The 12508-nt window shown below is 48.0% G+C and overlaps 1 long non-coding RNA gene across 1 annotated transcript; it reads right to left on the bottom strand.

The window, feature by feature from the left end:
• Positions 1 to 2215: 2215 nt before the first annotated feature.
• LOC144139309 (uncharacterized) lies at positions 2216 to 2954 on the bottom strand. The gene is made up of 3 exons (XR_013316141.1): positions 2837 to 2954; positions 2504 to 2746; positions 2216 to 2408 (listed from the first exon to the last, which is right to left on the bottom strand). It is a non-coding gene; the product is annotated as an uncharacterized LOC144139309 (long non-coding RNA).
• Between the last annotated feature and the right edge of the window lie 9554 nt (positions 2955 to 12508).

A 12508-nucleotide genomic window follows, 5' to 3' on the forward strand; every position in this document is an offset into this window, starting at 1 on the left:
TGGTTAAAGATAGTTCAGGCCTATGCACTAACAACCAGCTGCGATTACGAATTCATAGACAGCTTGTACGAGGACCTCGAATCAGGAATGAAGCAGGGAACAATACAGTTCAGTAGTGTGATACGAGATTTCACTAAAAGTTAGGTAAGACGCAAAAGGTGAAAGGTCAGTGGGAAACTGCAGCATAGACAATCCAAACAGTACAGGAGATATTCTGATGGGATTTCAATTTAAAGAGAAATAACCTGAGGTTGATGAACACATCCTTCTACAAATGGAAGAATAGAAATTGAAAAATAAAAAGTCGACATGGTGCAACAAAAATTACGCACACCTACCCTCGCCGGAACCCTGGTGTGATGCGACGCTGAAGGGGGTCCATTGTGCGTTTCCGTTGGGTAGATTACTCGAATTCCGTAAGCAATCGTCGGGTAATGCGAGAGAGAGAGAGAGAAAGAGAGAAAGCAAGGGTAGCGCGGGCGACCGTCGACTGAGAGACCGTCCGGAGCGCGGCACTCCACTTATATGCGCAGCGTGCCCGAAGGAGAGGAGACCACGTAGAGAGAGGGCGCTGCACATGCGCACAGCGCGCTTGCGTCACGCGCAGCACCGCCCAACGGCGGAATGAGAGAGCGAGGAGATACTCTGTTGGGATTTCCAAAGAGAAATAACCTGAGGTTGATGAACACATCCTTCTACAAATGGAAGAATAGTAAATGAACATAAAAAGTCGACACGGTGCAACAAAAACAAAACTGAACTTCATTTTAAATAATAACGCAGGTGTCTTGCAAGATGTACACGTGCTAAGTAAAATTAGGGGCAGTGATCATATGCAGATTATATGCAACCTAACGCTGAAACTCAGAGACCAAAGAAAGAAACTCTTGATGACTAAGAAACCCCCATGAACTCAGAACCAGATGCAAGAGTTTCAAATAACGTTTAGATATCAGGAGTTTAAAGTAAACCTCGGCAAGCACTTTCAAATAATCAAAAATAAACTTCCTCTGTCACTAGAAAAAAACTACGAGTAGTGTAAACTGCTGGTTAAGACATACAGGGACGAAATTTGGCACCTTCCTAAACGAGCAAGCAAAAATTGTTCGGCTTAATGGGCATTCGAACTAATGATGTTTGGAACAACACACAGCTACAAATAACGAGGTACCTGGGTCATAGAACAAAAGTAGAGTAGAAGATAAAATTGTTCAATTAAAGAAAAAGAAATGCACTCGGGCTGGCGATGTAGCACGACAAACGGACAACCAGTTGACAATTAGGGCACCCGATTTGGTACCAAGAGATGAGTCTAGCACAAGGGACGGCAATGTGCCGACGGAGAATGAAATACAAAAATTCTCAGTAAATTATGGACTCGAACAGCTGAGGACAGAAGTGGTTCGAAGCCTATGGGATAGGCTTTTGTCCTGTAGTGGACCTGAGTAGGCTGATGATGATGATAGTTATGCGGCACGTAGTGCTGGGATGTGAGTGTATCCATCTAGATCTCCACGAGGGGAATGCTCGGAGTCCCGAACATCAAGAAACAAAGGATAGAACAAGGGCAGTTTACTTCAAGGCTGCCGAGGTGACTCAAATAGGATGGGAATGCTGGTTCACAAAAAGCAGAGTGGGGAATATCGCCTAGGACAGCTACGACGTGTAACAGAAAAAGTATTTTGAGCCTGCCCCAAGACCAGCGCTGCAAATAAACAAAAACCATAGAGAGTCAAAATATTTTCTTTGGTAAGAATATACGTCATCATCCCGTTACCGAAAGAATACAATTAGCAATGAATCAATCTCCTGTGCATACGAGAGCGCCTCCGTTTAACTTTCTATGAGCGCTTCAATAGTTGCTTAGAGCTATAAAAAGTCCCGTAATAGATTAGTTTACACTGCTTAAAGTTTGTATTACCTCTTTTTATATCACGTGACGTATGTGGCAGCGCTGCTCACTGCCATGGTATACAGAATTCCTTACGCATCATAGTTAAGGCCGATACGTTTATAAGGTCTCCTTCCGAACATTGTGTCGACCCATGAAAAAAACCACTCCAGTTCGATGTGTTTTATTTGTGGCCTTCTATTTGAGAAAGAGAGAATATGCTACACAAACTGGGTTATTTTCATTTTTATTACCTCAGATTGATAACATGCTGTGTTGGATCAAGGCACAGTCTTATTACAGCTAGAACTCCGCTACGCTAGATCTTGGATATTGATCGCTTCGCTTCGTGCTCAAAGTTTTATATCTATGTTCTACAAATAACCTCCTTCAGTGATACTTATGGCTCGTTGGTCCGTCCTGTAAAATATTTCTAGCGGCTTGAGGAAAGGTTCTTCTGCAGGGAAAAATCTTCGAGAATGCTGAACAAACATGAAGCCGTTCGAACTCGCCGATCCTGAATTAAAAAAAGCATAAAAATATTATATAATCATACACAGACCGCTATACTAAAAAACAAAAAATCTTTTAAGAAATTCTTCACAGGCTTACCTCGGGAACACCCTTTAAAAGCCTGGTCTTCAGCATTGCTTTTTCCACAATTTTGGCTAAAATATCTCCAATCTTCTTGTTACCATTCGCTTTTTCTTCTTCACCCCAACATGTTTCAACGTTTTCCAAACGTTCTACTATTCTGCCCAAGAAATAGGGCAATACTTCGAAGTCGCCAGAACTGGAGACACTGTCCAACACTTCGTTCAGATCACGCAGGATAGCTTCCCAATAGAAAAATGGCTAGATAAAATGGAGTAGCGATGTGGAATGAAAGGTTACAGCATATGTATATCAAGCGCAGTTCCCTAATTCATACACGTTTGTACTCACATTATAATCCTTGAAACTGTATGTGAAGAACTCCGAAACACCCGTAAGTCGGAGCATCGGATCTTCGCACCCGTAACATTTCTGTAACGGCACTGAAAAAATGCAGAGATTGAACAACCAGTTGGGATGAAACAAACCCTGTATGTATTCGTACTCAGGCGGGCGGTGCCATGCACAAAGAAAGCATAAAAAAACAAGACTACACATAAAGCCAGCCAAGAGATTCAGACAGAGACATTTCACCACTTTCTCATCATAAACACAAGAAATATTTGATTTAATAATATTGAATGCTTTATTCCTTAGCCTGAGTGCTACATGTATTAGTACCATTAAAGGGCGCCAATCAAAGTGTGTGTGTGTCCTGAAGTACAGACTTTTGTTAAACTATGGAGACGTGTGGAGCCATTTACCGCATGAAAAATATTTTAAAATGACAATGTAAGCTATGCTTGTGTTGGCGGCCTTGTTACTTTTGGCCCACGCATGTTTTAGACTCTCTATGGTATGTTGTACGTGAAATTGCAAGCCTCGTCATTAGGATGGTAAGGAAGCTTAGTAGAGCACCGACTGCGCAAATCCCATTACACTGAAAAAGTATTTTATGTTTATTTACTCTTCATGGCAGTTGCCTACTTTATTACCGGAGAACCCCGATGGCACGTTTACGCAGAATGGGGTGCTTGAGATTTTTACTTTAAAATATTTAGGAACCTCCAGCCCATTTTGAAAATCAATGATACAAGAGAAACTGCGGAAGTGGGATTTCTAAAAACCTGGGAATGATTAAAGGAAGGGTAGACGCGAATGAAAGCTGGGAATGTTACACTGTTTAAGACCCAGGTTGCTTTCCTGCAAGGGGGAAAGGGTAAACTAGGTATCAAAGAGAGCAACCGAAAAAGGAAGGTATATCTAACAGGCTGCGCAGAGGTGCCCCCAGTGTATCGGAAGTAGGCGGTGGAATTTGCTGGTTGCCTCTCAAGTAAATCACGCTATAACATCTTCCGCTGTGTGCAGTTTTCCTTTAGGTTTAGAGCGCCTTTCAAGACTATTGGAAGATGGGTGAAAAGCTTTTTAAGTAAAATCTACTGAATGAATAGCCAACGTTCTTCGACGGGGCCATTATACCTGTTGAACGGAGAGCATGGGTCCTAGTGTTGGCTGGAGAAGTTGTCCTCCTGATGATAAATGTGACCAACCAACTAAAAGATGCTGAATAGTGTCCTCAGTGGCTGAAGATTCATAACCATCACTTGCGGCCATTTTGATCAAATAGAAGGCTACATTTGTGAATGCCGCGCATAACCGAAGACGGACCTTAAGAGTTGCATCATTCTGAGACAGAGTTCGTTAAAGTGGACGTTAAAGCGGTCTGAAAGTCTCCGAAACTTTAAATTTCGATGAATTGTTAGCGTAGACAACTTTGAATTTTTCGCCTCCAGGGAAGCAATGTCGTGAGGTTTAGCTTTATCAATTTCAGATTTTGAATTGTGTATGGCCGCGCTTTGTTAAGCGCCAAAGGACCGGCAACCTATGTGTTTATTTCCCGATAGCGCCACAACCACACAGCCACACAGAACCCCTGAACTACACTGTCACACCCTCCTTCGGTCGCACGCGCGTAAACTATACGGTTTTGCGGGAGGCGCTCACTTCTAAGGGACTTCCCGCTGGAATTTAGGCGGTTCTACAATGAAACATTCTCCTCACAACTGACCGTAAAGTAAAACATGCATCGCACATCTCTCCAAAATATACTGCGGTCAACTCATGAATATCAGTGTATGCATTCTCCTAATATGTTATGGCTTGACACTTTCTGGCTGATTTGGGTGGGTATCTTGGTCTCAAACGTAGAATGCAAACGCTTTGAAATGATGATTTGGTGAAACTTGTTTGACTTCTGGGCATTAAATGGGGAACAGTCATAAGGCGGCTTGTCTTGAAGCCGGCCCCAACCGGCGGTGTTGAAACTCTTCTTTTGTGTGGAGGCTGCCGGTAGTACCGACTTGTTAAAAAAGCAAAGCTAGCATTTGTAAAGAGTTTGGTAAGTGCCAAACTACCGCTGGAAGAACTGGCAGGAGGACTGACGAAAGTGGAAGCAGTTACGAACATTATGCTGCGTGCTCTTACCCCTTACTTTTGTTGAACTGGATATAAGTAAGCTTTCAAAGCTGGCTCAAGCTGATCGCCTCGTATGTCATGGTCTCAAGCTTGGGCCTAGCTAAAATACCAAGCCAAAAAAAGGCCCAAATGCTTGTGTCTTCAGCGATTCCCCGTGGCACTATCGGCATAGAGAACGTCCTGCAGAAACGTTCTGAAGAAGGTCGACAATGGCTTTTTGAAGGTTCGACCCACACACTCAAATTATTTCCGCGAACATTGCATTGGGTTTGTTTATTTGTGTTTTGCTTTTGCCCCCCGGCTGCCCCGGCTTGTGTTATCGCTTTTGCCTCTGTGCCGAGGGAGGCAGGTGTTCTCTTATTTCTTTCTGTGCCGCATGTGTTATCTCTTCTGATAGGGAGAGCGTTCCCAACGAATGTAAAAAGCCGAGAATAATATCCGTTGGTCTACAGTGTTCTAGATACAATTCTGTTATTCCAGAAACCTTCGCGCCGGGTGATAAATTCCCGCTGAGCAGATGCCGCGGCACTCTAATCGCCGACACAAGTCTACGCACGTCACATTGTTGAATGCTGTTTCGCCGCCTGTGTATTCTTTGAGTTGTTAGGGGAGCACAAGTTCGCTCCAATAAACTTCTCTTTTTCTTCAAGACAGCTGCGTCGTCTTTGGCTACGTGACATCGGGTGAAGGTGCGGGGTACGCATCCTTTATGCTACCAACAACCTCTGGAATCCACCAAGCCAGTTCAACTAGAGCCAGCCGCCGACTGCATGGCCTCCCGCCTGAGTTTGAACTACTGCCAGATAAATTGAATGCGGAAGACGTCATGAGCGGTGCCATGAACAACGCAACCCCGGGAACCACCATCATTCAATGTGTCACCTACGGAAGATCCTGAGTAATGGCTGGAGCATCTTGAGAGAGTCCGAACGTTTAACCGGTGGGATGACGACGAAACACTCAGGCAACTCTATTTATACCTTGAATACTCCGCACCCATTTGGTTTGAGAACCACGAACGTACGCTTACAACTTGGGAGTAATTCAAGACCGAGCTCTTGAAAACTTTCACGACCCTGGTACGCAAGGACCGGGCCGAGCAGCTGCTGCAGACACGCACGCAGCATCCCAATGAAAGCGTGCTCCTGTTCGTTAAGGAGATGAAGCGACTTTTTCGCCGTGCGGACACAGAAATGACTGAAGAAAAGATAATAAGGTTGCTGATGCGACGGGTTAAGCAACAGCTCTTCGCATGCCTTGTCCGCAACCCCGCGAGGACTGTTTCCGAATTTGCGTCTGAGGCGGCCCCATTGGAGAAGACGCTTGAAATACGAACGAGGCAGTACGACCGCAGAATCAATGCGCTGGATTCGGATATGATTGGTGCTGGCGCTATTAACTCCGACTCACTACGGGAGACCATCCGTGCAGTGGTGAGGGGGGAGCTGCGGAAACTTTTCCAGACGACGACGCCGCAACCTCAAGTCGCTTCCGTGACTGACGTGATCCGGGAAGAAGTACGCCAGGCTTTGGGAACTTCTATGCCGTCCGAAGCACCCCGCGAGCCAGAGGCTATGACCTACTCCGCGGCTGTTCGTCGACCCCACCCTGTTTTAATACGTCGTCAAGAGGCACCGCCGTACCGCCGCCCAAGTTCGCCGCCCGACACCCTGTAACCCGAAACCAGGCGCCAAGGAAGACCGAGGTGTGGCGATCGCCCGGTAATCACCCGCTGTGTTCCCACTGTGGAGATGCCAACCCCATCTATTGCCACTGCCCTTATCAGAGGCTAGAGTTGAGAGGATTCTTCGTCGACGCACCTCGCCCTCTCCCTCGCCAACGACCACCAGAAGTCGACGAGTATACCTCTGAAACAAGCCATGGCTCAGCCTGTTTCAACCGCTCGCCATGGCCCTACCCGTAGCAATCGCCGAATCGCCGTAGCAATGCTGACTTCGCCCGTGGAAGGTCCCGCACCCTACGCGGGGAAAAATACAAGCAGCAACTTCTGGAGGTAAAGTTGCTCTACGGCGAAAAACCGGAAACCCTCCAACGACGCGTGTACGCGCCGAATAAAATAATTCACGACATGCCATCATCATGACGACCCTACGTAACCCTGACGAGACTCCCGAACAGGACGACAGCTACACGGCGCGAAGCGTACCCGACATGGCTGAGACTGCCACTGAAAAGGTGACGACGACGCACAGTGCCCGACCGTCAACACGCACAAGCCGAAATGTGACGCCCCGACGCACCCGGAATGCCCGGAACTCGAGGAAGGCGGCATCCAATGTCAAGGTGTCCTTTGACGGCTTTCAAGTAGTCGTTCTCGCAGACACAGGAACCGACTACTCAATAATGAGCGGACCATTTGTGTTTAAGCTGAAGAAAGTTATGACCAGATGCGACGGTCCGCACATACGCACAGCAGGAGGCCACCTCGTTACGCCAAGTGGAACGTGCACATCCCGCGTCACCATAGATGGCACGACGCGGGATGTGCCGCCCATTACTGCCGCGTTCGTTATTTTGCCAAACTTCTCGCACGACGTAACTCTCGGAATAGACTTTTTGACAGACAACGGTGGAATAATTGATCTAAAGGCCAAGTCCGTAACTTCTTCCTCCCATCATTCCATGACGCCGGAACCCAACCCCGAATACCGTGCTGCTGTTAGAATCGCCGATGATCAATCATGTCACCCTGCCAAACCGCGCAAGCTTGATGATCACCGTCTACTGTGAAGGTGTTGTTCCTGCCGGCGACGCTATTGTAGAGAGTGACCAAAGGTAGCTCCCCGGGCGGGATGTCTCCGTCGCAAGAGGAATTCCGTGCTTTAAGCAACGCCAATCTCAAGTTTTGGTCACCAATTTCAACGAAGAATACCGGCTTTTAAACACGGAAGCTTCAATTGCGTCCCTCGAAGAAACGCAAGAAACAAGTGACCTGATAGCAGTCGCCGACTTTGAACGCGCACCCCAAGAAACCTTCAAGCTTCAACATCTTTTCGACGTGAATCTGGCACTACCGCAAGAAGAAACAAACTACTTATTTCCTTTCCTTCATCACTACAGCGAGTGTTTTTCGCCGAACTCAAAGTTACGTCAGACACCTCTGACGAAGCACCGGATAATAACCGAAGATGGAGCCCGACCTCCCCGGTGGTCACCATACCGCGTCTCTTCACACGAGCGCGAAGCTATCCGGACTCAAATTTACGACATGCTCTCCGACGACATAATACCGCCATTGAAAAGTCCGTGGGCAGTGCCGGTCGTACTCGTAGAGAAAAAAGGGGGCACTTTAAGGTTGTGCGTTGACTACCAGAGACTGAACAAAATCACCAAAAAAGACCTGTACCCCCTGCCACGAATCGAAGACGCCCTCGACCACCTCTGCCACGCAAAGTGCTTCTCATCGATGGATCTGAAGACCGGCTACTGTCAAATTGACGTGGACGAGAGGGACCGAGAAAAGACCGCATTTATAACCCCAGACGGTCTATACGAGTTCAGGTTGATCCCGTTTGTGCTCTGCACGGCACCCGACGTTTCAGAGTCATGGACACTGTGATAGCTGGCCTCAAGAAGCACACCTGCCTCGTGTACCTTGACGATGTTGTGGTATTTGCCCGGACTTTCGATGAACACCTTGCAAGGTTGGAGTCTGTACTCGAGGGTATTCGCTCATCGGGTTAACGCTAAAGCCCGAAAATTCCTCTTCGCTTACGAGGAACCCATGTTTTTGGGACACGTCGTCAACGCCGCTGGAGTCCAGCCTGACCAGGCGAAAACATCAGCCATAGCGAACTTCCCAATACCGAAAGACAAGAACGGCGTGCGAAGATTTCTAGGACGATGCGCATACTACCGGCACATTGTGGCAAGCTTCGCACGCAATGCAGAGCCACTCACGCGCTTGAGGAAACATAGCACCCCTTCGCCTTGGAAGACGCCCAAGAAAAAGCATTCTGCGAGCTGCAACAACGCATTCAACACCCGCCCGTGCTCGCTCATTTTGACGAAAAAGACGAAACGGAAATGTACACGGATGCAAGCGATATAGGTTTGGGTGCCGTCCTCGTCCAAAAGCAAAGCGGTTGCGAAAAGGTAATCGCCTATGGAAGCTGTGGTCTGCCGAAGGAGGAGAAAAACTACTCTGCCCCCGAAAAAGTGTGGCTGGCTATCATATGGGCCATTTCAAAATTTCGTCCATACGTGTATGGTAGACCGTTCAAGGTTGTGACAGACCACCATCCGCTGTGTTAGCTCGCCAACTTGAAGGACCCCTCTTGCCGTCTTGGGCGATGGAGCTTGCGCCTGCAAACGTTCGATGTTACAATATTCTGCAAATCCGGCAGAAAACACTCCGACGACGACTGCCTGTCCCGCTCCCCCGTCGACCCACCACCACAGGACTCCCATGAAGACAGAGCGTTCTTCGGAGTCGTGACAGAGAGTGACCTACCCACCCAGCAGCGTGCCGACCACGACCTGCGCGTCATGATCGACTACCTCGAAGGACGCAACATCACTGTGAATAGGACGTTCAAGCGGACCTTAGCAGCATTCACCCTCAAAAATACCGTCCTCGTGAAGCAAAATTTTGCTCCGGAACGAAAACGACTTATCTACTTGTCATCCCCGCAGACCTTCGTGACGTAATTTTGGAAGGAAGCCATGACGACCCGTCTTCCCGACACCTCGGAACAGCTCGCCCTATTACAAAAATCAAGGCCAAGTACTTCTGGCCCCGCCTTACATCCGGTGTCACCCACTACGTTCGAAGTTGCCATGACTGCGGGCGACAAAACCACCGCCGACAAGACCCGCCGGACAACTGCAACCGATCGCTGTCCCGTCGAGGCCGTTTCAACAGATTGGAATGGACCTTCTAGGCCCGTTCCCTACGTCACGATTACAGAACAAGTGGATTGTCATTGCGACAGACTAATGTACGCGCTACGCCGAGACCGCCGCTCTTCCGGGGGCCACTGCACAAGAAGTCGCCAAGTAATTCATAAACCAAATTGTGCTGCAACATTAAGCCCCTGAAGTCCTAATCACGGGCCGCGGAACGGCCTTCACTGTGGAGATTATGCCAGGAATCTTACGCTACAGCTACATGGATCACCGAAGAACTACGGCGTACCACCTCCAAACGAACGGACTAACGGAACGCCTGAAAAAGACAATCGCGGATATGCTATCTATGTACGTTGTCGTTGAACATAAGACTTGAGACGAAGTCCTACCGTATGTCACGTTTGCGTACAAAACGGCTTTTCAGGAAACCACACAGATTACGCAGTTCGAGCTTGTCGACGAAAGACAGATGATTACGATTCTTGACGCCATGCTTCCCAACGTGAAAGAAGACGACCTGAACGCCGACGTCCAAGGATACCGTCAGCGCGCGGAATAGGCCCGCCAGCTCGCTCGAGTTCGCACAAAGGACCAGCAGCTGGTGGATGCGAGACGCTACAACCTCCGACGCCGAGACGCCGCGTACCGCCCAGGGGATTGTGTGTGGGTTTGGGCTTCCACCCGACGACGCGGACTCAGTGATAAACTTCTACGACGGTATTTTGGACCCTACCGGATTCTACAACGTCTTGGCTGCCTTACCTACTAGGTGATCCCCGATGGTGATTCTGGAACATCACGCCCCCGCACGCTGCCGGAAGTCGCCCACGTGGTTCACTGAAAACCTTTCTACGCACGATGACGGACTTCTGTTTTTTATTTGTTCGGACTGTCACTTGTGTTAGCATCGGGTCAATGCACTGTTAGAGGGGGGTAATGCTACGAATTATGCATTGGGTTTATTTATTTGTGGTTTGCTTTTGCCACCCGGCTGCGGCGGCCTGTGTTATCGCTGTTGTCTCTGTGCCAAGGGAGGAGCGTGTTCCGTTCTTTCTTTCTGTGCCGCATGTGTTATCTCTTCTGATAGGCAGAGCGTTCCGAACGAATGTGAACAGCCTAGAATAATCTTTGTTGATGTACAGTGTTCTGGATACAATTCGACTATTCCAGAAACCTTCGCGCCGAGTGATAAATTCCCACTTAGCAGATGCCGTGGCATTCTAGTCGCCGACACAAGTCTAGGCACGTCACTTTGTTGACCGCTGCTTTGCCGCCTGTGTATCCTTTGAGTTGTTATCGGAGCACAAGGTCGCTCCAATAAACTTGCCTTTTAGATCTAAAGCATCTCTTAGTTGACCTTCCGTCGTCCGGCATCCGCTCCTCTCCCCCTACACTATAAAAAAAGAAATAGCTAGCGGCGCCCGGTTTCGATCCCACGACTCTCTGGCAGCAACAGGAGGTACGTGGCGCTCTTCCCACTGCGCTACAAAATAGGAACAGGAGCAAGTGCTACGAACGCGCCTGATGTCCTTGACTCATTCAAACTACGTCAAGAAGCTACTGATACAAAGAAAGCACTCGAAGCTGAACGTCAACGGAAACGACAAACTGAAATCTTTAGAGGAGGATGTTGAGTTTCCCGTGGGAAAGCTGTGGCGTGAAGCGCCACGCGCCGTGCAGTTCAAACAGAGCAGAGGACGGAGAGGGCAGACAGCGGGGTAGGAGCGTGAGCACACAATAAAAAAAGACGAGAATCAGGAGGTGTTTGATGAGGTAACGCCGGTGTCGGTCTCTTCGCTGTTTCTACATTTCTCTACATTTCTCTGGCGCTACATGGGGGTTCACACTACGTTCCCATTCGTGCTCCGATAAATGAAACAACATAACGGCAACACAATGGAACATACACAGAACCCCTATGATGCTTCGCATCCTCCTCATGGTTCCCGACGGGAAGATGGTGTAATTTTTTTCTTCAAGACAGCTGCGTCGTCTTTTGCTACGTAATTATATGTAGATCGAATTTCAGTTGGGTAAAGTCTGTGTTACCCAAGCTTGTGTAAGCCCGTCATGCCGCTTGTATTACAAGAATGATTGTACCGACTGGTGCATTTATAGACTTCATTAAAACAAGCTGTTGGGCAAGTTTGTGCATTATGATGAAAACTTCGGGTGCCACTGAGACAACAGCACACGGAAGAACGATGGGACAGGCAATCATTGAGAGCTCGTCCCGTCACTCTTCCGCGCATCTTTGGCAGAATCGTGCCTAATTTTTGAGCTTTTGCTGGCCTTTTGTATTTTAGCTGATTTCCACATATGGTGGTATGTTTTTTTTGTGACAAGCACCCCGTCCCTTTTTTAACTTCGCCTATTACCCAACTGAATATGGCCTGCGAAGTTTAATAGGAGACGGGGTGCTTGTCACCAGGAAAAGATATTCCGCCATTTGTAGAAACCAAGTAAAACACAGGTCTACAAAGGATGAAAAACTACAGCGTGACTCAGATAAGGACAGCCGGAAGGACGATGGGACAAGCGCTCATTGAGTGCTTTTCCTATCATTCTTCCATGGGTCGTTGCCGGATTCACGCACGATTTTTTTTCTCATACTGCACGAACTTGTCACCAGCTTGTTTTAATGAAGTCTATAAATGCCCTGTTAGGTAGAATAAT

This window comes from Haemaphysalis longicornis, unplaced genomic scaffold (assembly GCF_048455015.1).
Source record: "Haemaphysalis longicornis isolate Haplotype H1 unplaced genomic scaffold, Haemaphysalis longicornis Haplotype H1 scaffold_5, whole genome shotgun sequence".
In the NCBI taxonomy this organism is placed as follows: domain Eukaryota; kingdom Metazoa; phylum Arthropoda; class Arachnida; order Ixodida; family Ixodidae; genus Haemaphysalis; species Haemaphysalis longicornis.